Below are 27,794 nucleotides of genomic sequence, written 5' to 3'. Positions count from 1 at the left end.
AATCTTTAAGTCATATTTTATCATAATTTTCTTTCATTATTGTTATATATCAAAAATTTCTTTGTTCATTTTAAGCCATTTGTATGATGTCTACACCATTTTGTTTCTCATTTTTACATTCATCAGGTTTAAGTAAAACACAGCATTACCAGTACAACTGGTTTAATATTTGCAAAACATACAAAATTACAAAATACAGGTGCATACAAAAATATAAAATACAAGTGTAAAAAATATCATAGGAAACATTTTCCTAATTGCAAAACATATCAAAATATATAAACATGTACAAAACATTTTTTTGGCCACTGGTGCTTAACTGTGGATCGTTGATATCATCATCAGAGGCAGCAGTTGGGCTTACCGGAGTCGGTTTTTTCATAAACATGTGCGACCACATTCACTTTCTTTCCTCCTTTGTATTTGTTCATTGATTGCTTTCTCATATGTGCCTTGACCAAGGAGTTACAGCAGAGTGAGTGGCTCCTTGCTCAAGCCAGTGACCTTGGGCTTAAACCATCGACCATGGGGTCATGTCTATGATCCCATGCTCAAGCCAGCGCCCCTGCACTCAAGCTGGTGAACTCATGCTCAAGCTGGATGAGCCTGAACTCATTTTTTTTTCAAGACCAATGGCTTTTCTTTCCTTCTTGGCAGGCTGAAGCATAGACAAAGACAATTTCCTCTTGATAGACATCTTGGGAGGGGTTTGATGAAAAATATACAAGACACAAAACACAAATTGCTGTATTGAGTCTGGGATAACAGTTGAAATGGTGCACGCAGATATGGTAGTGCTGATGGAAGCTGGTCCGCACTGCCGTACACCCAGCTAGGCAATGATTGAGCTGCCAGATGCGGAGCAGTCATGGCTAGCAATTGTGGTCATAAAGTCAAATGGTTGTAAGTTGCATAGGTCATAAGTCAATCAATATCTGTATTTATTTTATATGCTGCTACTTTCCTGAATTCATTTATTAGTTCCAGTAATTTTGTAGTGTGAAATCTTTAGGGCTCACTATATAGAATATCATGCAAATAATGACAATTTTACTTCTTCCTTTGCAATTTGACTGCCTTTTATTTTTTTCTTGTCTGATTGATGTGGCTAATACTTCCAGTACTATATTGAATAAGAGTGGTGATATTGTACATTCTTGTCTTGTTTCTGATCTTAAGGGAAACACTTGTACTTTTTGTCCGTTGACTATGATGTTGTTTGCTGGGTTTTATATATGGCCTTTCTTATGTTGAGGTATGTTCCCTGTATTCCCACTTTGCTGAGAGTTTTTATATAAATGGATGCTGGATTTTATTAAATGTATTTTTTGCATCTATTGATATGGCCATGTGATTTTTATTCTTCATTTTGTTTATGTGGTGTATCACACTAATTGATTTGCAGAAATTGTACCAATTTTGCATCCCACAAATAAATCCCACTAGATAATGATGTATGACCTTTTTAATGTATTGCTGTATTTGGTTTAATAATATTTTTTTGAAGATTTTAACTTCTTTGTTCATCAGGAATATAGGCCTATATGTTTTTTTTGTTTGTTTGTAGTGTCTTTATCTGGTTTCAGAATTAGGTAATGCTAGCCTTGTAAAATTAGCTTGGGAGTATTTCCTTCTTTTGAATTAAAATAAAAATTTGAGAAAGGTAGGTGTTAGTTCTTCTCTGAATATTTGGTGAAGTTTATTTGGGAAGCCATCTGACTCAGTACTTCTATTTCTTGGGAATTTTTTGTTCTTGTTGTTATTCCTCTTTCAATCACTGGTTGTAACTTGTGTATTCAGATTCTCTGATTCTTCTTTATTGGGTTTTGTAAGAGTGTATGTTTCTAGGAATTTATCTACTTTATCCAGATTGTCTGGTTTTTGTGTGTCGGGGGTGAAGAGAGAGAGATCAGCAGATGAAATTATCAAGGACTAGCAAAGGACCACCGCTCACTCAGGCAAATGGCCCCGAGTTTGTGCATCCTATTTTTATTCACAAGACTTCAAAAATCTTGTTTACTGAGCAATTGGCATAACATCAAGCATAACTTTTACTTATAGATACATGGAGTCCACCTGCATGATAGCTTAGTAACAACATAATATCAAAAGGCATTAATTGCTATTGCTTCTATGGTTTCTACAACATTCCTCTCTTTATCTCAAGGGATAACCTTGGAAGGTACAGAAATCTTATAGAATGTTTTACTGAGAAAAAGCCCAGCAACTTCCTTCAGTCACATAGACCTGTTTCAGTGACCTGCCTTCAAGTCACAAAACAATTTTCTTGGCAAAACATTCTTTTCTTGTTGGCTGTGTTCCCATCTAAGGTCATGCAATGGGTTATTCCATTACATTGTCCAGTTTATTGGCATAATTGTGAATAATATTTTCTTACTATGTTTTGTATTTGTCTGATGTCAGTTGTTCCTTCTCCTCTTTCATCTCTGATTTTATTTAATTAGGTGCTCTCTCTTTTTTTTCTTGATGAGTCTTGTTAAATGTTTGTCAGTGTCTTTTATCTTTTCAAAGAACCAGCTCTTGATTTCATTGATCTTTTGTATTATTTTATTTTTATAATCTCTATTTCATCTATTTCTGCTCTATTCTTTGTTATTTTCTTCTGTCTACTCACTTTGGATTTTGTTTGTTGTTCTAATTTTCTTTAAGTATGAGGTTAGAATGTTCATTTGAGATTCTTCTTGTTGGTAGAATTAGCCTGTAATGGTATAAATTTTTTTCTTAGAACTGCTTTGGCTGTGCCTGTGGTAAGGTATTAAAAAAATAGAAAATTAATATTAATATTTTAGAGAAAATAGTTAGGTTTCTTGCCCCCTTCTTCCTGTAGAGAATAAAGAGAAAGAATTGTGAAAGTTTCCTAGCTTGCAGAGACATACTGTGTAGGAAACCCTCTTTTACTAGGAGGCTTAAAGGGCATTTTATAATTTGGGCTAAGCATACAGAAAGATTTTGTAAATATTATTTTTATACTTGTGTGTGATTTGCACCAACTCAGGATAGACCACAGTATTGTATTGTAAATAAAGAGATTTTGTGCTAGGGGGACTTATATTCCCTCCCTTCCCCCACACCTGTGAGAAATAGAATAAACACCTAGCCAGGTGTGGGGTAAGAGGGGAGAGATAAGGCAAGCCCTTTTCCTCTCCTCTCTTTTCTTCTTTAATGGACCATTCACAAATTCTTATCCCCTGGGGCCTTGTAGACTACCCCTCCCCTCCTGAAAAACGTGTAATTAATGTACATATCTCTAGACAAAGGGATGGCAAATGAACACTAGAAAATTTAGGAATATCTTGTAATATGTAAAACAACATTTTTTGCTATTGTGTTACCTTGTAAGTTTTGATATATAGAAATATTTTTATAAATCCTATAGGCAAATATTATAAGCTTGCTAATAAATTGTGTCATTTCCCCTTCTCCTCCTTTTCCCGCCAACCTGTGTATAGTCAAAGGTATATAATCTGCCTCAGGGCTATAGTCTGGACAGCACAATTTGGGTCAGCTTAGACCTGTGTTTGTCATATGCTGCCAGCATATTAATAAATCTCCTTTTTTTAATAAAATGCCTTAAAAATTCATTTGGACTTAGTATCTCTATGTAAACCCAGCAGAACGTGACTTTACAACATGCCCATCAATTTTGGGTTGTTGTGTTCTCATTTTAATTTATTTCAAGACATATTTTGATCCGTTTCTTGATCTCATTGTTAGCTCATTTTTTGTTCAATAAGATGTTGTTTATCCTCCATGTATTTCTGTGCTTTTCTGTTTTGTTTTTGTGATTGATTTTTATTGTCACACCATTCTGTTCATAGAAGACTATTTATGTGATTTCAATTTTCTTGACTTTACTGAGATGTGTTTTGTGTCCTAACATGTGGTCTATCTCAGAAAATGTTTTATGTGCACTTGAAAAGATTGTATATTCTATTGCTTTTGGGTAAAAAAAAATGTATATATTTCAATTAAATCCATCTGCTCTAATGTGTCATTTAAAGCTGTCATTTTCTTGTTGATTTTCTGTCTGGGTGACCTATCCATTGATGTTGATGGGGTGTTAAAATCCCCTACTGTGACTGTATTGTTGTCCATCTTTCTTTTTATATCCATCAAGATTTGCTTTAGATGTATAGGTGCTTAGAATTTTACAAGAGTTATATCCTGTTTTTGGCTTGCTCCATTTATCATTATGTAGTGTCCTTCTGTGTCTCTTATTATAGCTTTTGTTTTACAGTCTATTTTATTAAATATAAATATTGCTATCTCAGCTTTTTTCCCTTCTATTTGCATCCCTTTACTATTAGTAGGTGTGCCTTCATTCAGAATTGGGACTCCTGTAGACAGCATATATAATCATTATTTATTTTTCAATTATACTTTAAATATAATATTATGGTAGTTTCTGATGTACAAGGAGATGTAAATTAGAGCATATAAATATAGTCAATAATATTCTAGTTTTTTTGAAAAAAATTTTTATAAAAGGGGCACATTAATATGATTATATATTACACATAAAATATTTTATAGATTCATATTTTTAAAGTGTTTACATTTACTACAAGTGTATTTTAATTTTATATGGAAATTTTATCCACTTGCTGTGTTGAACACCAAGAACACATTCAACAAAACTAATGCTTGTTTAGAAGAAATAACAGGACCACATAGTTAATTTTAGGTCCAAAGACACCGTTCATTGGAACTAATGTAGTAATTGAGCTGAAGATAATAGCAAGATAAATTAACCTTGTTGAGAAGTTGAGATCCCCCACACACTCATTAGTCACAGAAGAGCATGAATAAATGGCTGGGGGTGATTCTTTGTTGAATTATCTGAAACACATTAGGAAAATTGGTCATAGCATAAAATGTTGAAATATTTCTGTGTCACAATCTGTGTCCTTTTAAGAAGGATGTAAAACCCTGCTGAGTAGGATAAAGTATCTGAGTGAATCAGCCTGCCAAATAAGAATGCTCAAATATGCCTCATATTTCCAAGACAGAAAAAGCCAGCCACTCAACTCCCATATGCTACAGTAATTACCTTTACACAGACATTTTCGAAAACATCACAAGGTTGAAGCATCTCACTTTACATTTTAAATATTGACAAACTGGTTCTATAATTTATATATTCTAAAAGTTCTGAAGGAAAACATAGTGGGCAAGAAGGACTCGTATTATCACATTTTATATCTTACCATACAGGTCCTGTGGTAAAGATTTTGGGGTTAACTAAAGGATAGACACATAGATTGATGGAATAAGATATAGATCTTGAACATATTCTACACAAATACATTCAACTGAGTTTTGACAATGGTGCCCAGACAAAGCAAGAAAGAAAGAATACTCTTTTCCTGAACTGATGCTGGGGAAATTGGATATCAATGCTGTATAAGGATTGCTCCTGTTTACAAGATGCCAGTAAGCTTTTTCTAAGAGTGGCCACATCATTTTCACTCCCACCACCCATGTCTGAGGATGACAGTAGATCCACACCTGTGTTAACCTTTGCGTTTCAACATTTATTTTTTAGCCATTCTGAGTATGTGTTGGTACCATGCTGTGGGGGTAATGTCTACTTCCTGATGAATTATGGTGCTGAGGGACATTATAAAGATAACCATGCATAAGATACCAATGTTTGCAAGTTGCATGTTAAAGTAACTGCTTATTTTCTTTTATTTATTTATTTATTTATTTATTTATTTATTTATTTATTTACTTACTTATTTTCAGACAATTAAATTTAACATGGTGACATTGGTCAACTAGAGTACATAGATTAAGAGAAAACATCTCTACATCATTTGTACAGTTGATTATGTTGTATACCCATGACCTATTGCCTGCTGTCATTTTACAAATTTTAATGAATTTTTTAAATGTTTTCAATCCAGCCTCTTGCCTTATTTTGGTTTTGCAAAAATCATCTCCCACTGTGTCCCATGTGATTTTTTTCATGCTTTTTGGTGTCTATGGGAACAGTTAGTGGATCTCAGTTTACCAATTTCTACACTAAGTTCATGCTTTGATAACCTTAAAAAAAACTGTGATTACACATAGCTATAAAGATAATTTTTTACCTTTTTTTCAAAAGAAAAAGTAATTGTTTACTCTTCAAATTTTGATCTGTAGTCCATTTGATATAGATTATTATTAATGGTGTGAAACAGGCACGAAAAATCTCCTGGTTCCAGAGATCATCCAATTGATCCAGCACCATGTGGTGGAAAGACCATGATCTATCCAGTGTATTGTAATAGTCTCTGTCATGATTCAGGTGACTCTACATGAGTGTTCTAAGTCTGGATTCTTTCTTCTGCTCCAGTAGATAAGGTATTTCTGCTTTTAAATGATTCAAAGCTCCAATGTCTCCATCTAATTCTGAATGGCTGGGTTTTTTTCCCCTCTGTCTAATTTAGGTTGAATTCTCAGCACATTGGGAGGGGAGGGTTGTCATCACTGTGCTACAAATGAAGGAAGTTTGACCAAGAGAGGAAGTGGGTGCTTAAGTGTCCTCCAACCATTCAGGATGTGGTAGTGCCACCATGATATTTAAAGTGTGTGTGTGTTTTATGGATTTCTTACAGAAAAACACTCATGAATATCAATCTTATCTGAATCCTGAAGAGTCTCCACAGTTTAAAGAGCAGGGTGATACCCAGATCAAGACTGCTCTGAAGAGGCAGAAATGACTCAAATGAATGACCCCAAAGAAATGGAAAGAGAAAGATCTTGTTGCTCAAAGAAGCATCCAGGTGAAAACTGTGTAAAGTAGAATCTGTGTTCCAGGGACAGGAGGGAGAGCTGGGCTTTTCTGTGGTAGTTAGTGTATGGCCAGATCTGCCAGACTCGTTTGTCACTCAACCATTTGGATTCCTGCCTCTAGGGCACCTTGGTGTCTGCAGTCAATGTAGACAGTAAGGAAAGGTCACCATTCACACCCACCAAGGCAGTACTCACGTCCATCATTTTTCTGAGTTTGCTTCACTCCTCACTTCCTTCTCCAGTTTACCCTTCTCATCAGTCTTTCCAATTTTATTTCAGTATCTTTCAATATCTGCTCAAAATCCTTTTGTGGTCCTCACAGTGTTTTGGATAAACTATGCTCTTGTCTCTGAACTGAAAGCTATTCATGCTCATCCAGTTGTGACCCTCTCACCTCACTCTGACTAGACTGCTTCACTCAATCATAGAGGTGCAGTTATACCATGAACACAGCTTAACTCACACATTCACACACTTGCACCATCTGTTATTGATCATTTTCTTGCTCCTCCATATCTGTTTCTCAGAGCTCTGTAGAAATAAAAAATTCTTTCCCAAGCCCCCCACTAACAGCACTGGACCAGAAGCAACACTGAGGGTCCTTCTTTTCATTCCTCTTCTCTACATGTGTCTCTGACTACTGAGGAATATGGAGGATGGCATGATAAGTCTATGTAAGTATTCATGTAACATTGGTGGAAACACAAGAACTGAAGTTTAATTACTGTTAATATTATATTTTATTGACATAGGTTTTATTTCTCTAGCTCATTTGTAACACATGGTACATATGATCTTCATAACTCAATCTGACCATAGCAGTTTATTCCTATATATTCATTTTGTCTTATAAACATAATCCAACATTCTTACATGTGCTGGGGTCCCGCCCCGGGGTCGATCCAGGGATCCTGCAAGAAGTGACAACATTGGCAAGAAATGAGTGAGAGAGCCAAATTCTTTAGAATTCACTTTCAGGTATCTCTGCCAATTGCTAGCATAGCTTTATTTTTATACACTAAGTTATAATCACATGGTATGTAGAATACATTAAAGTTATAGTTACATGGTATGCAGATTATATTGATTAACAGTTATTTTTTGCTTTAATATGAGTAAATTTTCCAGGAAAGGGTTGGTACATTTCTTTAAGCTATGAATCAGGTGATAAGTCATTAAGTACAGTTATATAATAACTTGAGCAGCAGCAACAACAATATTGGTGTAAGCTTCTAAAAAGACCCTGTTGATTCTATCTTACTTAGCAACCTATTGTCTAGTAAAGCTATGTTTGTCTACTATTTTTCATGTATTCCCAACTATTGCTCCTAGAATGTTCCACTATCTGAAGGCTAGGTATGTGAGAGGCTATGTAAGAGGAAAGTTCTTTTATTCTTTTATAATAAGAAAAGGACTAGGTGGAATTAAGTAATGGATTGGGTAAAGGTTGAAAGGTGCTTTTGTGTTTAGTTTCTAAATCCTACCTATTCATAAGTCCCAATCTATATTTTTCTAATAGAATTTTAGGAGAGAGTTATTCTATAGATCTAGCCCCTTTCCGGGGATATCATAGCCAGCCCCCTAGGTCCATAGGCCTGTACAAAGATGTTTATAGGCTTTTCTGTGGAATTCACACCCTCTGTTTCACTTCCAGAAAAATTACTATGAATCTGCAGGGAAAGTACAGTGCTATTCTCCCTGTGCCATAAATAATAGCACACACACACCCAAGAGAAAATGGGGGGAGAATAAAAAACCAAATTAATTCAAGAAGTTAAAGGGGGAAGTATCATTGAGCCTCTTCTTTTGGAGTGACTGTCTCAACCAGCAACAGTTGATTTTCTTTGCTGTGACTGTGTAAACCAGCATCTGTTGATCGGCTTCTGACATACATGGTAGAGAGCACTCCTTGACCAGCCACCCTCTCACCATCTCTTACTCTGGTCCAAAGAGCCTCTTTGTCTCCAGGTTCCTCTATAACAGTGGTCCCCAACCTTTTTTGGGCCACGGACCAGTTTAATATCAGAACTAGTTAGATATCTTGACTTATATCTTGCCTACAGAAGCAGGATGTAGTTTTATGCTTTTAGCCTTGCAGCACTTACAGGAAGAACTGTAATCAGCTTTAGAACAAAGAATGCTTTCTACAGAAATGTCGAGAATATTGGTCCATACATATTCTAATAGCTATGATTTGTGATTTATCCTCTTAAATACTGCTCTCTCTCTCTAGGCTTGGGGTTGGTAGCTGTTTCTCAACTAGTAGTCGCCGGTCAGCTAATAAAGGATTGTTAATTTTATAATCAATTTGGGCTCAGATCAATAATTATTCATGTTCAGTCCATAACACCCAGCCCGGTCTTGACCTCAAGAGGGAACGTGACCCTCCAGTGTGGCTCAGTACAGGCATTTGACAGTTTTGTTCTGACTAAGAAAGGAGAACACAAGCTCTCCTGGACCCTGGACTCACATTGACATGGATATAAGATGATTCAGGCCCTGTTTCCTGTGGACCATATGAACCTCAGCCACAAGTGGACATTCAGATGCTATGGCTATTTTAAGAAAAAACTCCAGGAGTAGTCTCACCCTAGTGACCTCCTGGATCTACAGGTCTCAGGTGAGGGGCTGTAACCCCATCTTTCATCAGCGCTGTCAGATCAGGACACATCAGAAGTTGGATGAGAGTCAGGGCGCTCTGAGTCATGGTATCACAGCAGAGATCTGCCCCTCAGGGACCCTCCCAAATGATCTACCCTTACCACTCCCCTGGGTTTTGAAGGTGGCAGGTGGGCAGATGGACTGTTTTCAGAGTGACACAGGTCAGATGTAGGAGAAGACTCTGAGTGATTTAGGGAGTCAGGGTGACCCCCAGACTTTCACCACACTTTTATTCTCATTCCCATAACCCTCTGAATACTCTGGCACCCCACCCACAGGGCCTTACTTCACAGCTGGTGAGTCACTGAGAACTCTGCTCAGAGAAAGCACAGACACTCCCAGGCAGTTCTCTGTCTCTCAGATGACCTCCTGCTCCCAGAGACTCAGCACAGCCCTGTCTCCCAGGGGAGCTGTTAGTTCTGAATAGATGATGGTAGAAGGTGGGACCACAGGACTCAAGGTCTCTGGGGCTGGGAGGTGATGGGATGGGGTGGTCATGGCAGAGAGAGAAGTGAGAGCCCTTAAGGAGGAGCAGCCAAACTCATGTAGCCGGATGGCAGCCTCCACATTCCACCCCCATTTCTGATCTCTAGGAGGCTCTGATGATCAGCCACTCCTCCCCACAGAGCCAAGCCTGCAAAGGGATAAGTGAGTATCCTTTGGGAAGGTGATGTGTGTATCCATGAGAGATAGGGTTCAGTCATGCAGAAGCCAGGCACCTGTGGAGTTGCTGATATATTGTATCTTTGCCTCTGTGTGGGTCTCAGTGTCCCCAACTGTAAAAGAAGAGAATCGTGGCCAAGAGGTCAGATTTCTTTTCAGTTCTGGCTCTGAGCTCCTGGGAGAGGAGGTCTCACAGTTTGGTCTCTAGGTGTGATGTTATGGAGACTGTACCCTCTGTAGTAGTGACAGTGACACTGTATGGGAAGGAACAGGCAGGACAAGGGTCCAGGACATCCAGGTCCTTTTCCTCAGCTCAGAGGAGAGAGCGGGCAGGAGGCAGTCCTGGGTCAGTTGCCAGCTCTGCGGCTCCTGCTGTGGGGCCAGGCTGTCCCTTCTCTCCTCTGAATGTCGGGTTCTTGTCTCCTCATCCCTGATCCCATCCAGCTCACAGGCTGCTATGAGACTAGGTGACATTAGGGACCTTACAGAGCTCAGGAGCGAAGCTCCCACAATGTATCCCAACATTGTCAAGGGAGCATTAGGGCCCCTCAGGGTGCAGACAGGTCTCAGGAGAGATGCAGAGTTTAGCCCACATCCCTGCCCCTCCCATGTCCCTGCTGTGCTGGAGACAGGTAATAACAAAGTACCTTCAGCTACACATGAGACATGGATAGGCCCCTGCAGATAAGAAACCAGAGCATGAAACTGGTGTCAACCTGGGGGGCAGCATGAGGACAGCACAGGGAACCCAGAGTCCCAGGTTCTAGACCCAGCCATGCACCATCCAAGCTGGGTGACCTGGGGCAGATGGTGAACCTCTCTGAGCCTCAGTGTAGTGGGGGTGGGGACAGCAATCCCTGTGCATGACTGTGGGGAGGGGAGAGGAGATGGATGACAGCCCCCAGCATGTGCCTCGCACACAGTACATGCTCATAAAAAGGCATCATTGGCTCATTCATGACATCACTCGAGTCAGAGGTCTCCCATGGTACCTGGTTGTCCTGATTTGGGTCTTGGTGGCTCTCATCCTGCTGCTGTGCCTCCTTCTCATTCAACACCAGCATCAGAGCAAAGGCAGGATCTCAAGTGAGTAGGGGACAGGGTGACCTGCGTCACAAAGGGGATAACTTAAGTCACCAAGCACAAGGAAACCTAATAGTTGGAGAATGTCAGCTTAGAAAAAGAAATTCTTCAGAATCTCAATTCAGAAAATCTAGAATAGCCTGACCTGTGGTGGTGCAGTGGATAAAGTGTTGACCTGGAAATGCTGAGGTCGCCGGTTCAAAACCCTGGGCTTGCCTGGTCAAGGCACATATGGGAGTTGATGCCTCCAGCTCCTCCCCCCTTCTCTCTCTCTGTCTCTCCTCTCTCTCTCTCTCTGTCTCTCCCTCTCCTCTCAAAAATGAATAAATAAAAAAAACATTAAAAAAAAAGGAAATCTAGAATAAAACACTCAATTTCAGCACAGATGTACAAGTGTTAGGTGATCTGTCTTCGTTTTCAACATCATGAAATTAGAAACATACACACCGTGTGTGTTAAGGTTTCTTCTTTCCTATGAAATCACATGGGGAGGGGGATTCCTATCCTGGACTGAGACAGTACCTCCTGACCATACCAGAGAGAGGTTCATGTCTAACCTCCTACAGGGGCACCAAACCTAGATCCCCAAAATAGAGGCCTGCTTCTCAGGTAATTCCTGTCTCAAAAATCCCCCTGCCTGTAGCTCCTCTCTGTTTCTAACACTTCTGTCTCCTCTCCCTGCTCCAGCCCAGCTTCAGAAGCCAGAAAGAGCCCCTCTGACACAGGATCAGGCAGTGGTCTAGGGGAGGGGAGCATGGGAACTTCAGCCCATGATGGGGGAGGGGTTAGGCAGGGAGAGTGTGGGCGTCAGGGGACTGTTTGAACCCAAATCAGGTTCACACAGAGTGACCAGACAACTCACCTCACCCCACCCCAGGGTTACTGGCCCATCAGGGACCATGCAGGGTCTGCAGACCTGAGACTCCCAGGACCCTGCCAGGACACACCCCATTCTGCCCCAGCAGATGCTTCCCTGAAGGACTCACAAGAGGGCATGGAGGTGGACCTTCAGTTGAGACTCCTGCTCCTGTGCAGGCCACCAAGGACCTTCCTGTTGCCCATTTTAATCCAATAGATACTTTTCTGTTCTCACCTCACCTGGTTCACAGGAATGTCCCACATTGGCCCCTCCTTCTGGGCACCTAGGTTGTCCTGCTGTGACTCACTCCTCCTGGTTTCCTTATGATATCCTAACCCCTTGTACGTGGTCCCCTTTGCTGGCTCCTTGTCCTCAGTCTGACCTTGTGCAGCCCCAGGTCTCAGGAGGATGCATGAACCAGTGAGTCACCCACAGGTTCCCAGAGTCCCCTTCATTCATTCACCAGCAGATGTGAGGGAAGCTCACTGTTTACTGGCTCCATTTAGGGGTCACAGTGCAGCCCTGAGCAACACGGTCTCCACACTCCTCCAGCTCACCTGTGGGAGAGGGAGATGCTGTGCAAACAAGAAGACAGTGACCTAGAGAAGAAAGTGAGAAAAATGAAGCAGGAGCAGTGGGTAGAGTATGGAATGTGGGCAGAGAAAAAAACAGGTCCAAAGGTCCTGAGACAGGACATGCTTTTTCAGCAGGATGGACCGTAGAGTATGGAATGTGGGCAGAGAAAAAAACAGGTCCAAAGGTCCTGAGACAGGACATGCTTTTTCAGCAGGATGGACCATATGGCTGGAAACAAATGACCAAGGGACAGGATGTTATGATAACAGTCAGGACCCATACATATGCTGTCTACAAGAGACACACCTTAAAACAAACACATAGGCTGAAGATAAAAGGATGCACATAGACTGAAGATGAAAAGATGAAAAAAATATTTCACACAAATGGAAATGAAAAAAAAAAGCTGGGGTTGCAATACTTATATCAGACAAAATGGACTTTAAAACAAAGACTATAGTAAGAGATAAAGAAGGCCATTACATAGAGATAAAGGGAGCAATCCAACAGGAAGATATAACCATTATAAATATCTATGCACCTAATATAGGAGAACCTAAATATATAAAGCAAACTTTGATGAATGTAAAGGGCAAGATCAACAGCAATACTATAATAGTAGGGGATTTCAATACTCCACTAGCATCACTAGATAGATTCTCAAGAAATAAAATTAACAAAGAAAAAGCAGACTTAAAGGACATACTAGATCAACTCAATTTATTAGATATCTTTAGAACCTTTCACCCTAAAGCAGCAGAATATACATTCTTTTCAAGTGCTCATGGTACATGCTCTAGAATAAACCACATGTTAGGGCACAAAAGTGGTCTCAACAAATTTAAGAATATTGAAATCGAGCACTTTCTCTGATCACAATGGCATGAAACTAGAAATCAACCACAACAGAAAAACTGAAAAATACTCAAACACTTGAAAACTAAATAGCATATTATTAAATAACGAATGGGTTAACAATGAGATCAAAACGAAATTTAAAATTTTCTAGAAACCAATGATAACGAGTATACATCAACTCAAAATTTATGAGACACAGCAAAAGCAGTCCTGAGAGGGAAGTTCATAGCATTACAGGCATACCTCAAGAAGCTAGAAAAAGCTCAAATAAAAAACTTGACCTTGGATCTAAAAGAACTAGAAAAAAAAACAGCAAGTAAAGCTTAGAGCTACTAGAAGGAAAGAAATGATAAAGATCACAGCAGAAATAAATGACATAGAGGCTAAAGAAACAATACAGAGGATCAATGAAACCAGGAGCTGGTTCTTTGAAAAGGTAAACAAGATCAATGAACCTTTAACCAGACTCACTAAAAAAGAGAGAGAGAGAGAGAGAGAGAGAGAGAGGACTCAAATAAATAAAATTAGAAATGAGAATGTAGAAATAACAATTGACACAACAGAAATACAAAATATTGTAAAAAAAAATGCTATGAAGAACTGTACGCCAAAAATCTAGACAACTTAGAGGAAATGGTCAAATTTCTTGGAACATATAATCTTCCAAATATTAATCTGGAAGAATCAGAAAACCCAAACAGACCAATTGCAACAAATGATTTCGAAACAGTTCTCAAAAAACTCCGTAAATAGAAAAGTCCTCGGCCTGATGACTTCACAAATGAATTCTACCAAATATTCAAAGAAATAACTCCTATCCTTCTCAAGCTATTCCAAAAAATTCAAGAGGAAGGAAGGCTTCCAAGCTCCTTTTATGAAGCAAGTATAATTCTGATTCCAAAACCAGACAAAGACAACACAAAGGAAGAACATTATAGGCCAATATCCATGATGAATTTAGATGCTAAATTCCTCAACTTTTATTAGCAAACCGAATCCAGCAATATATGAAAAAAATCACACACTATGATTAAGTGGGATTTATTCTTGGGAGGCAAGGCTGGTACAATATTCGCAAATCAATCAATGTGATTCATCACATAAACAAAAGGAAGGAGAAAAACCACATGATAATTTCAGTAGATGCAGGAAAAGCATGTAATAAAATTCAGCACCCATTCATAATCAAAATTCTCAGCCAAGTGGGAATACAGGGAACATACTTCAACATGATAAAGGCCATCTATGACAAACCCACAGTCAATATCATACTCAATGGACAAAAATTAAAAGCAATCTTGTTAAGATCAGGAACAAGGCAGGGGAGCCCCCTTTCACCACTCTTACTTAACATAGTTCTGGAAGTCCTAGCCACAGCAATCAGACAAGAAAAAGAAATAAAAGGCATCCAAATTGGAAAAGAAGTAGTAAAACTATCATTATTTGCAGATGATATGATATTGTATATAGAAAACCCTAAAGTCTCAGTAAAAAAACTACTGGACCTGATAAATGAATTCAGCAAGGTGGCAGGATATAAAATTAATACTCAGAAATTGGAGGTATTTTTATACACTAACAATGAACTGTCAGAAAGAGAAATTAAGGTAGCAATCTGCTTTACCATTGCAACCAAGAAAATAAATTACCTAGGAATAAATTTAAACAAGGAGACTAAAGACTTATACTTGGAAAATTATAAAACATTGTCAAAAGAAATCAGGGAGGATACAAACAAGTGGAAGCATACACCATGCTCATGGTTAGGAAGAATAAACATCATTAAAATGTCTATATTACCCAAAGCAATCTATAAATTCAATGCAATACTGATTAAAATACCTATGATTTACTTCAAAAATATAGAACATATATTCCAAAAATGTATATGGAACAAAAAGAGAACACGAATAGTCTCAGCAATCTTGAAAAGAAAGAATAAAGTGAGAGGTATCACACTTACAGATATCAAGTTATACTACAAGGCATTGTACTCAAAACAGCCTGGTACTGGCATAACAACAGGCATATAGATCAATGGAACAGAATTGAGAACCCAGAAATAAACCCACACTTTTATGGACAACTGATATTTGACAAAGGAGGTAAAAAGCATACATTAAAGTAAAGATAGCCTCCTCAACAAATGGTGTTGGGAAAATTGGACAGCTACTTGCAAAAAAATAAAACCAGACCACCAACTTACACCATTCACAAAAATAAACTCAAAATGGATAAACGACTTAAATGTAAGCCATAAAACCATAAGCATCTTTGAAGAAAACATAGGCAGTAAGCTCTCTGACATCTCTCGCAGCAATATATTTGCCAATTTATCTTTATGGGCAAGTGAAATAAAAGACAGGATAAACAAATGGGACTATATCAAACAAAAAGCTTCTTCACAGCTAAAGACAATAAGAACAGAATAAATAGACCAACTACACAATGGGAGAGTATATTTAACAATATGTCTGATAAGGGGTTAATAACCAAAATTTATAAAGAAGTTGTAAAACTCAATACCAGGAAGACAAACAATCCAATCAAAAATGGGCGAAAGATCCTGGCCAGGCAGTGGCACAGTACATAGAGCGGCAGACTGGGATGAGGAAAGACCCAGGTTCGAGACCCCGAGGTCGGCAGCTTGAGTGCAAGCTCATCTGGTTTGAGCAAAAAGCTCACCAGCTTGGACCCAAGGTTGCTGGCTTGAGCAAGGGGTTACTCAGTCTGTTGAAGGCCCGCGGTCAAGGCACATATGAGAAAACAATCAATGAACAACTAAGGTATCACAATGCACAATGAAAAACTAATGATTGATGCTTCTCATCTCTCATTTCCTGTCTGTCTGTCCCTGTCTATCCCTCTCTCTGACTCTCTCTCTCTCTCTCTCTCTCTGTCTCTCTCAGTAATATAAATAAATAAATAAATACAAATTTTAAAAAATGGGCAAAAGAAATGAATAGACACTTCTTCAAAAGGACATACAAATATCCAATAGGCATATGAAAAAATGCTCAATATCATTACTCATTTGAGAAATGCAAATTAAAACCACAATGAGATATCACCTCACACTAGTCAGAATGGCGCTGATCAATAAAACAACACAGAATAAGTGCTGGGGAGGATGTGGAGAAAAGGAAACCCTCCTGCGCTGCTGGTGGGAATGCAGATTGGTGCAGCCACTGTGGAAAAACAGTATGAAGATTCCTCAAGAAATTAAAAATCAAACTGCTTTTTGACTCAGGTATACCAATGTTAGGAATATGCCCCAAGAACACCATAGCACTGTTTGAAAAGAAGAAATGCACCCACATGTTTATGGCAGCATTGTTCACAATAGCGAAGATCTGGAAATAGCCCAGGTGTCCTTCAGTGGACGAGTGGATTAAAAAGCTATGGTACATATATACTATGGAATACTACTCAGCCATAAGAAATGATGACATCAGATCCTTTACAACAACATGGATGGATCCTGATAACATTATACTGATCGAAATAAGTAAATTAAGGAAAACTAAGAACTATATGATTCCATACATAGGTGGGACATAAAAATGAGACATGGACAAAAGTGTGCACATTACAGGGTGAGGAAGAGGAGAGGGAGGGTGTTGGGGGAAGAGAGGGGCACAAAGAAAACCAGTTAGAAGGTGACAGAAGACAATTGGACTTTGGGTGATGGGAATGCAGCATAATCAAATGTCAAACTAACCTAGAGATGTTTTCTCTGAACATATGTACCCTAATTTATCAATGTCACCCCATTAACATTAAAAAGAAAGAAATGATGACAAATTGCCCTTTACGAAACATGATGGACCTTGAGAACATTGTATTGAGTGAAATAAGTAAATCAGAGAAAGCTAAGAACTGTATGATGTCACACATAGGTGGGGTATAAAACTGAGACTCATGGACGTAGATGAAAGTGAAATGGTTACAAGGGGGAGGTGGATGTGGGAGAGGGGGTGTGGAAGAGGGGAGTTAAAAGGAACAAATATCCGGTGATGGAAAATGATTTGACTTTTGGTGACGGGCACACAATGCCATCAACACTTCCAATGCTATAGAGACATTTACCTGGAACCAAGGTACTTTTATTGATCAATGTCATCCCATTCAAAACAAATTTTGTAAGTCTAATTTTAGAAAAAAATGTAATTTTATTAATGACCCTGTAGACAGTCTTTCCTGCCACTATTTGTCATAATCACGATTACTCTGTGATGTCCGTTTCTGTTGGATGTTCACCTCCCACAGACCATATTATCTACAGAGAGCTTCTCCCAGGGCTGTCCTCATGCTCCGGGACTGGAAGAGGTGGATAGCTGCAGCTGCCTTCCCCATGGCGTCCCCTCTCCCAAACTTAGCATCTGACTCTGAAGTGCTGGGCAGTAATGGATCCAAGGTGAACCTCACACTCACACCTGGACAGATGTCCAGGTTGGATGAGAATGCATGGAATCTGTTTCATACACACACAAGGGATGTGGCTCAGCACTGACCATGGGCTAAGTCAGTGGGCAGAGATCCCCCACTGCTCATTTCCAAATGTGGAAAAGAGGACAATACTTTCTCTTACTTCTACCTTGAGACCTGCTTCTCTCCCTGACTGTGAGGGCTCCAGGGTCCCTCTCTTCTCCACACAGAGGTGAAAACTTTCATACTGATGACATCTGGTTGTGCTCAGGTACCAGTGACCACTAATCTGTGGCCTCTTTAAACTCTATCGTGGTTTCTCTATGTTTTGGAAACTTTCTTTTTTCCTTTTCTGAAATGATGTGCCATTTACTTTATAGATATTATGCATTTATCAGCATTAGCAGCAGATGGGAGCTCCTGATTGGGCACGACTATCAATCAATCTAGACAGTGAAGTGGATGCCTGATCTCTCATGTTTGATGCCATATGTCTTCATGAAATCTGAAATGAACAAGGGTTGCTTCCCCTCATGTCCAAAAACCACTGACCTCACAATCACTCTGAGGACTAAGGTTTATGACAACATGATGCAGACCAGAAAACTGAGGTGCCAAGAAAAAACATTACTGCCCAAGGTCATGCAGTAAATGATGGAAGAATATTTAAGCAAGACTTGGCTTTTCCCCCAAGTAAGAGAAGTAACCTAGTCATTAGGGGACAGCTCTTCCCAAGGAATAAGGACACTGAGGAGGCAGGAATGAGTCATAACATTGCCCCCAGGAAGGTCTGGGTGGATGCTGTTGCAGGAGAAAGGAGAAGACTTTGGAGGGTGTGATACAAAGAAAGCCACACTCTGGGGCTAGGAGAGGGACATTTTTCTTCCCTATTTCCCTGTATTCCCCTTTGTGCTCATTGTCAGAGACACTGGACCTGAACTGCCCAGGGAGACGGTGGACCTGTTCCTACTGATCTGAGCTCTGCAGTCACAGGGACCCACATCTTCCTGAAGCATCTCCAGGGCTGTGTACTCTGTAACGAGCAGGCATCAGGAAGTCAGGTGAGTGGCCTTTGGTTCCTGGAGTCCGAGGTAGTGTCTCCTGCAGAGGGAGCGGCTTGGGGACGAGTGTCCGGGGATGGAATAACAGAGCGATGGTATTCGGAGGTGCATTTGGAAGATTGGAAATTAGACCCTCTCTATTTTTTTAAAGGAGGGAACCTTCCCCAAAGCTGGCCCTGGGAAACAGATGAGTGCCAGGGGTGGCTGGTGGGGGCTCTGCCGCTGCCGCCTGCTTGCTCCCGGACTTGCGGGCATTTCACCATCCAGGGAAACCTGGGCGTCCAGCTCGCACCTTGTTGGGCTTACCTCTGGGATACAGCGTCCATGGTGAGGACCCTACAGGGAAGAGCTGATGGATGGGCTGAGGATGAAGGTGACCCCATGGGGGAGACTCTGACAGAGAAGGACATCCCCTGGGTCACCTCACCTGGAAGGGGCATCTCAGGGTGACAACAGGTATACTCAGTGCTGCATCATAAACATGAGAGCCAGGCTACTGGGAAGGGAATTCACCTCTGTTGTGGGACTGCTGATATGAAAGCCTTGTGACAGAGACACTGGCTTTCAAATGGCCAGTGTGAGTGTCTGTCTGTCTTAAGTGCACTGTAGCCTCATCCATCTGCATGGCCAAGACCAGAGGGAGGAGACACCATGACCACCACTCTTAAAGCCCTGTTATTCCTCGGTGAGATTTTTTTTTTTTATTCACAAATTTTTTTTTTTAATTTTTTTATTTATTTGTTTTAGAAAGGAGAGAGGGAGAGAGAGGAGAGAGACAGAGAGAGAAGGGGGGAGGAGCAGGAAGCATCAACTCCCATATGTGCCTTGACCAGGCAAGCCCAGGGTTTCGAACCGGCAACCTCAGCATTTCTAGGTCGACGCTTTATCCACTGCGCCACCACAGGTCAGGCTCCTCGGTGAGATTTAAGAAGGGAACAGGGTTCCTAGATTGTGAGTGATGGTGACCAGAGCCAGGCCCTGGTCTGTCAGGACAGCCAGAGACTCAGAAGGCTCTGAGGGAGGAGGGTTCAGCTAAAGACTCACGGGCATGCCTCTCCCAGAAAACTCTCTCCAAGGCTCAGTCTGGGTGTGAGAACCCACCTGAAGGTGGGACACCGGCAACTCTTGATTTGGCCAGGCTGCTCTAGAAGTCAGCCATTTTAATTTACAGAGAGTTTTCAATGTATCTTTAGACAATTTTTACATTATAATTATTGGACAATCTAATTTTAAAATTCTTAAGCATACATTTTAGTGGGATTTGGTTCTTCCAGTTATAGGGATCACTGGTGGAAAAGGGGACATAAACCATGCACAGTTGACAGCTTACTTCGGGGGCTGCCTGGTGTAAGGGGAGGATGGGGGAGGCAAGGACAGTGAAGTCAGGGTTCTCGGGGTCACCAGCATTAGGGGGAGAGAAAAACTTCAGGGTGAGAGGGGTGCAGCATTGGGAATCCACACCATAGGATGTGCCCTGTCAGGTATGGAGGGAACTGAGTGCCGTGTCAGCCTTGGAACTGAAAACTTCAGGTTCCAGGGCTGAGGCAGATGGGAGAGACCAGAGAGGACTGGGCTTTCTAGAGGTGGCAGGAGTACTGGAGCAGGGAGTTTAGATTTTGGGTCTGCCAGAAGGATGGTTTGCCTCTTCTTTCACAGTTTGGAGGGCGGGAGGCAGTCCTGGAGCCACTTTGGCTGCTCAGTGAGAACATCAGTCCAAATCTGTATATACGGAATTTGGTCGGGATGTCCAGGACGCCTGAAGATGACTAATTGAACCTGATAAGCAAGAGAGATATTAGTAGGTCCCTTGGAAGGCCAGTTCCCTGGGAAGAGCGCTGGCCACTCTAACTCGCACAGAGTGCATGGTCTCCCGGAGATAATGGTTGCTCAGCAGCTCGTTTCTTGAAGTCCTAGAAATTATTCAGAAAACATTCAAGCAGCGTACACTTTGCACCAGAAGCAGACTGACCTATATTGATGGACTTGACGAGGTCTGGACTGAGAAAGACAACTAGACAAACAACCCAGAGAAAGTATAAACAGACAAAAACTAAACCTGAGATCACTGGCCACTGTTGTGTGCCAGGATTGGGTTGTGGAGGATTTGCTGTGTCCAGCCCTGCCGCAGACCCCCTCGGGGTGCCCCAACCTGTCTGGACCCAGTTGATTATCAGTAAGATCCTGAGCGGCTCAATGTCTAATAGAATCAAGATGTTCCTTTGGTTCCTCTGGTTGCCACATGCCTGGGGCTGAGGAACGTCTCTCAGAGATCTCCCCCTAGGCAGGGTACCCAAAGGCCTACATGAGCCCCAGTCCAAGCATCAGAAAAGTGTGGTGCATCACGCTGGGGCCTCCAAGATGCTGTCGTGCAACATGTGAGAAACTGAGTTGGAGCAACCATTAGCTCCGGGAGACCACGCACTCTGTGTGAGTTAGAGTGGCCAGCACTCCTCTGAGGGAACTGACCTTCTGAGGGATCTACTAATATCTCATCCCAGTCCGACATTCTATCCACTGCACCACTGCGTGGTCAGGCGTGGTGCCATTTCTAATCAACAGTTCTAACATGATAGAAATGTTTGCCTGAAACCTGTGTGCTCTTATTGATCAAGGTCACCGTGTTCAAGTTAATTTTCTGAATAAAATTTAAAAATAATAAATAAATAAATAAATAAATGCTGGAGAAAAAAGAAAACACTCCACAGAAATGTAATGAAGTCAAAGCTCATGAAGACGACCTGTTTTCTCCTGAGTTTCATATTAGTTTATACTGATCGACTTGAGTTCACCTTAGCACATGGTGTGTGCTACATGTCAAAAAAAGTTCTTTTTTCATTTCTTACATTCATTATCTACCACCACTGGTCAAAGATGATAAGTCTAATAGACACTGTGTCTGTTTTTTGAGGTCTGATGTCCAGTGAGTTTCCATCTGGGAATGGAGTCAGGACAAGCCTGCCCTCAACTTCTCCCCCCTCCCACCTGCTGCACACAGCTGCCTTTCTATGAGTCCTCAGTGGGATCCAGCAGGGGACCCGGTATCCTGAGTACTGTTAAGCCTGCACCCAAAACCTGTGTTACCTTAATCTACTACCTAATGGAGCCGAATCCCATTCTGTGCAATGACCCCCAGGTCCCTCATGGTGACCTCCACAGTAATCCAGGCTGTGGGAATAAGATGAGACTGGAAACTGCGGTGCACACATAAAAATTTCAGTTGCGTGTTGGATGACGCTGTTCAGGTGTTTCCTCTCCTGAGTCCAGTGTCCCCCTCAGGCACAGAGTCACTGTTGCTTGGACAGAGTGAGCCCAGTCAGGCAGGTGGGGATCATGTTTGGAGGCAGCCGCATTGCCAGCGTGTGACACATTTGTCACAAACACGTCAACAACCACTTTGTCGAAAGTATCTTTTTGTGCTGTTTAGAACCAGACTGGCAGGGGCCAGGTCAGGATGAGAACCTGGGTCCTTCCCTCTCCAAGCAGGATTTTACCAGACAGAAAGACGAAAACATGGAAATCAGGTGAGACCTCACATACTGATGACCAGTCTTCTGCAATCCTGGAGTCCTCCTGAATCCTCATCCTGGAGAAACCCAGAGCCAGGCCCTGGGCGGGGTTGTCCCCTACCTGTGTGTCCACAGCTGTGGGAACCTGGAAGGGTGGCAGCCCCTGACTCACCACATCCTGTGCGTCTCTGTCCTTCAGGCCCCGGGGCTCCTCCATCTGCAGAGCGGGAACACTCTGAGCAGACGCCATGCTGTTCTTCCTCTCCACTCTTCTCTGCTTCGGTCAGTTGTGGACAATGAGAGGGGACAGAAAAAGGAGGAGACGGGATGGGTCATATCCCTTGCTCCTGAGAAACCTCAAGTTCAGACAGTTTGAGCTGTTGCTGTCTTGTTGAAAAAGATCAACTTTGACTTTATGGTGCAAATATCTGAAGGTCTCTCTTTCAGGGCTGATTCTGGACCAGAGGACCCACGTGCAGGCAGGTGAGTTTGTCCCAGGATCCACATCCCACCTGTTACTTCATCCTCTGGGGCTCAGGAGAGAACACAGAGGTCCTGGGCTGAGGTAATAGGACAGGAGGGTGTTGGGCTGAGCTGGAGAATGAGGGAGGGAGGGTCTTTGTTTTGCAGCCTCTGATTTCCTTCCAGGGACCCTCCCCAAACCCACTATCTGGGCTGAGCCAGCCTCTGTGATCCCCTGGGGAAGTTCCATGACCATCTGGTGTCAGAGGACCCTGGTGGCCCAGGAGTTTCATCTGTATACAAAGACACAAAAATGTCCTTGGATAGACAGAAACCGATGGATTCTTCATGAAAAACAACTATGCAGGGAGATAATACTGTAACTACCTCAGCCCCACTGGGTTGTCAGAGCACAGTGAACCCCTGGAGCTGGTGGTGACAGGTGAGAGGACACTGAATGGTCCCAGGCTCAGGCTCTGCCCTCAGGAAGGGGGTCTGCTCTAGAGGGTCTCCCCTCTCACAGCCAAACCCTGGTGGATGGGAGGGAGGGGTGAGCCCCATCTAACACTCTGCCTCCTCCTCTCCTAGGATTCTACAGCAAACCCAGCCTCTCAGCCCTGCCCAGCCCTGTCGTGACCTCAGGAGAGAACGTGACCCTCCAGTGTGGCTCAGTACAGGCATTTGACAGTTTTGTTCTGACTAAGGAAGGAGAACACAAGCTCTCCTGGACCCTGGACTCACATCGACATGACAATAAGGCATTTCAAGCGCTGTTTCCTGTGGACATTATGAACCTCAGCCACAACTGGACATTCAGATGCTATGGATATTTTAAGAAAACACCCCAGCAGTGGTCACATCCCAGTGAGCCCCTGGATCTACTGGTCTCAGGTGAGGTGTTTCCAAGCCCATAGTTTCTGAGCACTGTCAGCTCAGGCTCCTGTCCCCAGGACACATCAGAATTTGGATGAGAAACAAGGGGCTCTGAGTCATGGTCTCACAGATTTGCCTCTCAGGGACCCTCCCACATGATTCCACCCCTCTTCCTCCCCTAGGTTTTGAAGGTGGCAGGTGCGCACGGCGAGTGTCTTTGGGATGACACAGGTCAGATGTAGAAGACTCTGAGTGATTTTGGATCCCTGGGTTACCCCCAGGCTCTCATCACTATTGTAACTTCATTCCCAGGATCCTCTGGAAGCCCAGCCCCTCAGACACAGAGCTCATCTCCACAGCTGGTGAGTCACTGAGAACTCTGCTCAGAGGGAGCACAGACCACCCCAGGGCAGTTCTCTGTCTCTCAGATGACCTCCTGCCTCCAGAGACTCAGCACAGCCCTGTCTCCCAGAGGAGCTGGTAGTTCTAAATAGATGATGGTAGAAGGTGGGACCACGGAGCCCCAGGGCTCTGAGATTGGCAGGTGAGGGATGGGGTGGACATAGCAGAGGGAGATTTTGGAGTTCAGTCTTAAGGAGGAGCACCCAGACTCATGTAGCAAGATGGCAGCCTCCATATCCCACCCCCATTTCTGATCTCCAGGGGGCTCTGATTATCAGTCCCTCCTCCCCGCAGAGTCAGAGTTGCAGGGGGATAAATGAGGGTCTCTGTGGGAGGTGGTGGCTGTGTCCATGGGGGACAGTGGCTGAGTCATGTGGGGTTTAGACACCTGTAGGGAAGCTGACATGAACACACCTTCCCCTGTGTGGCCTCAGTGTCCCCAAGTGTAAAAGGAGAGAATCGTGGCCCAGAGCTCAGATTTCCTTTCAGTTCTGGCTCTGAGCTCCTGGGAGAGGGGGCTCAGGGGGAAGCCCCTCAGAGCATGATATTATGAAGCCTGTCCCTCTCTCAAGCATGGCTCCCTTGTAGAACCTCCCACTGCTCTGCCAGGCACTGTGTGACTTGAGGAGAGAATGTGACCTGACTGTATGAGTCACAGAGCCTGAGGGACACTTTTCTTTCATCCATGAAGTTCTCAGCCCATTCCCTACCATCACGTGTCTGACATCAAAGTATATGATGCGGCAAAAGTAAGTTTACAGCTTTCAGTATATTAAACATAGAGTTTACTCTTGTATTATTACTTAGAATTATCATGTTATTTTCTATATAAACAACTGTAAGAATACTTTTGTCCTTTTCTTTTTTCTGCTCTGCTTTTGTGCCTTCATTTATCTTGTCCTCTAACTCGCTGATTTGATTCTCAGCTTCATCCATCCTGCTTTTAATTCCTTCCATTGTGTTCTTGATTTCTGATATTGTATTTGTCATTTCTGACTGATTCTCTTTTTATTATTTCAATGTCCTTTTTTTTAAATTTTATTTTTTAATGTCCTTTTTTATATTTGCTATTTCTTTATTTAGGTGTTTGTAATGACCATCTATTGTTGTTCTAATATCTTTGAACATCCTAACAATCATTATTTTAAACTCTGCATCTTGTAATTTGGTTATATCTGACTCATGCAGGTCCTTTCCTGAGGATTTCTCTTGATTCATTTGTGTTGCATTTCTATGCCTTCTCATTCTGTCTGTGTAAAAGAAGGTTTTGGCCACTGGAGTCCACTGGGTGTGGCCTCTGTGTTCCCTAGGTTTGATCTGTCTGCAAGCCTGCCTCTCCCTCTGCTGCTGCTGCCTAGGGCATTTGGGTATGGGCATTGCTGGTGCCTGCCCACTGGGGCTGTTTCTGTGGTCTCTGCCTCTCCTTCATGGGAGTGGCTGTGATCATGTGCTTGGGTGTACAATCTTCGGTGGCCCTGGCCTTTGCCTTGCCCCCACGGGTGGCATCATGCTCAGCCCTGAGGGTAGGGGTGAGCACCTTTGCTTAGCTAAAGGTCTCCGCCTGATTCTGGGTTTTCGTCTCACTTTTGCAGGAGAAGCCCACTCATGGGACGGCTGCAAGCCTTGACTCCACAGGCTGGGTGGGACTGCATGCCCACGCTCAGTAGCAGGACTCTGCCTGTTCTGGGCTTTTAGCTCCACCCCTGTGGGAGGAGCCAGCTCCCAAGTCAGGCCACAAACCTCAGTTCCATGGGCAGGGCAAGGCTGTGCTCCTGTGCCATTGCTCAAGGGTGGGTCTCTGCCCCTTCTGGGGCTCCTGCTATTTCCTGCAGGCTGGATTACAGATGGCCCGCAGCTGGGCTTGACCACTTTTGCATGCCCTCTCCTCCCCAGCCATGCAAGACTGAGCTCACACCTGGGCCTCAGTGGTGGCCAGCTGGCTTCCTCCCTTGCCGACCAAAATGTGCTTCTGCATCCCACCGCTGCCTGCCCTCCAGCGAGCCCTCATCCGTGTGGAGGAGGGCACTGCAGCTCAGACCCTAACACTCACTACTGTAGTCCCAAAAGCTTCCTCCTTCTAAGCAACTCTGCTCTGAGTGCCGCAGGAGAGCTTGTTTGGCTGGTGTCCTGCTTCCCTTTGCTGGTATTGCTGTTTCCAGGGGAAATATTTGCTTCAGATTTGGGGAATGACTCATCCCAGAGGTTAGGGTGGCTGTCTCTCAAAATGTTTCTTCCCGTGCCTCCTAGATTACACTCTCGTCCTGCTACCCCAGTCCTTTCCTCTCTTCCTGTCCCCTGGAGCCCCGGATGAGTGGTTGTGAGAGAGGTATTCTGCGTGGTCCCTTTAAGAAGAATCCGGGGTCTGAGAAATCAGTCTCTTTCTCACAAACAGTATCCTGACTTGTTTCCAGCTAAATACTGTCCATACGCCTCTTCTAGGCTCTGGGGCTGCAGGCTGGGGCTTTGTTCCTGGGACTCAGGACCCTCCTCTCTCTGCTAAACTCACTTCCCACCACGCCAGTCTCTCCTAGCTGCTGTTTGCTCCAGGGAGCTGGGAAGTCCTTTCCACATTTCTGCTTTTCCTACCAGTCTCAGTGTGGCTTCTTCAGTGTTCCTTGGTTGAAGAGTCCTCTTAGTTTAGTTCAAAGTTGGTTTTTCCAAATGATGGTTCTTAAAATTAGTTTGTAATCCACTTTGGTTCTGGGAGGTGGAAGTTGTTGTGTCCGCCTACTCCATCGCCATCTTATCTCTGTCATCATTTCTTATGGCTAAGAAGTATTCTATTGTATACAGGTACCACATCTTCTTTATCCAATCCTCTATCAAGGAACACTTTAGTTCTTTTCATGTCTTGGCTACTGTGATTAATGCTTAGATGAACATGATGGTGCATGTGTCTTTACATATCAATGTTTTTGAGTTTGGAGGATAGATACCCAGTAGACGGATTGCTGGATTATATGGTAACTCTTTTTAGTTTCTTGAGATGACATCATACTGTCTTTTATAAGGGCTGTATCAGTTTTCATTTACACTAAAGTGAGTGACGGTTCTCTTTTCTCCACATTATCTCCAAAACTTGTTATTATCTGTGTTGTTGAAAATAGCCAATTTAACAGGTGTGAGGTGGTATCTAGTTGTAGTTTTGATTTGCATTTCTCTAATAGTTAGTGAAGATAAACATTTCTTCATATATCTGTGGGCCATTTGTATGTCTTCCTAGGAGAAGTGTCTGTTTAGGTCCTCTCCCCATTATTAAAAAAGTGACATGGTGATTTTAGTGGAGATTGCATTAAATTTTTATATTGCTTCAGGTGATATGACAATGTTAAGTATGTTGATTCTTCCAATCTATGAACATGGAATATTTTCCCATATCATTGTGTCTTTTTTCAGTTTAAGTTTATTTTTTGAAGTTTCATTGTTGACATATGGAAAAAGTATAGACTTTTGTATATTGATTTTTGTATCTTTCAACTTTATTATTTTGGTTCATTGTTTCTAATATTTTTATGTGGAGTCTTTGGGGTCTTTCAAATATAGGATCATGTCATCTGGAAA

General features: G+C 42.4%; 1 protein-coding gene and 1 pseudogene across 1 annotated transcript in view; one reads left to right on the top strand and one right to left on the bottom strand.

The window, feature by feature from the left end:
* The window catches only part of LOC136399391 (leukocyte immunoglobulin-like receptor subfamily A member 6), a 367,572-nt gene that overhangs the window by 32,543 nt on the left and 307,235 nt on the right, over positions 1-27,794 (bottom strand). The window lies entirely within an intron of this gene.
* On the top strand, positions 19,642-25,860 carry LOC136397180 (leukocyte immunoglobulin-like receptor subfamily A member 6; annotated as a pseudogene).

Source organism: Saccopteryx leptura, chromosome 3 (assembly GCF_036850995.1).
Source record: "Saccopteryx leptura isolate mSacLep1 chromosome 3, mSacLep1_pri_phased_curated, whole genome shotgun sequence".
Classification (NCBI taxonomy): domain Eukaryota; kingdom Metazoa; phylum Chordata; class Mammalia; order Chiroptera; family Emballonuridae; genus Saccopteryx; species Saccopteryx leptura.
Note: the sequence above shows the minus strand (reverse complement) of the source record. Positions and strands in the feature narration are given on the sequence as shown.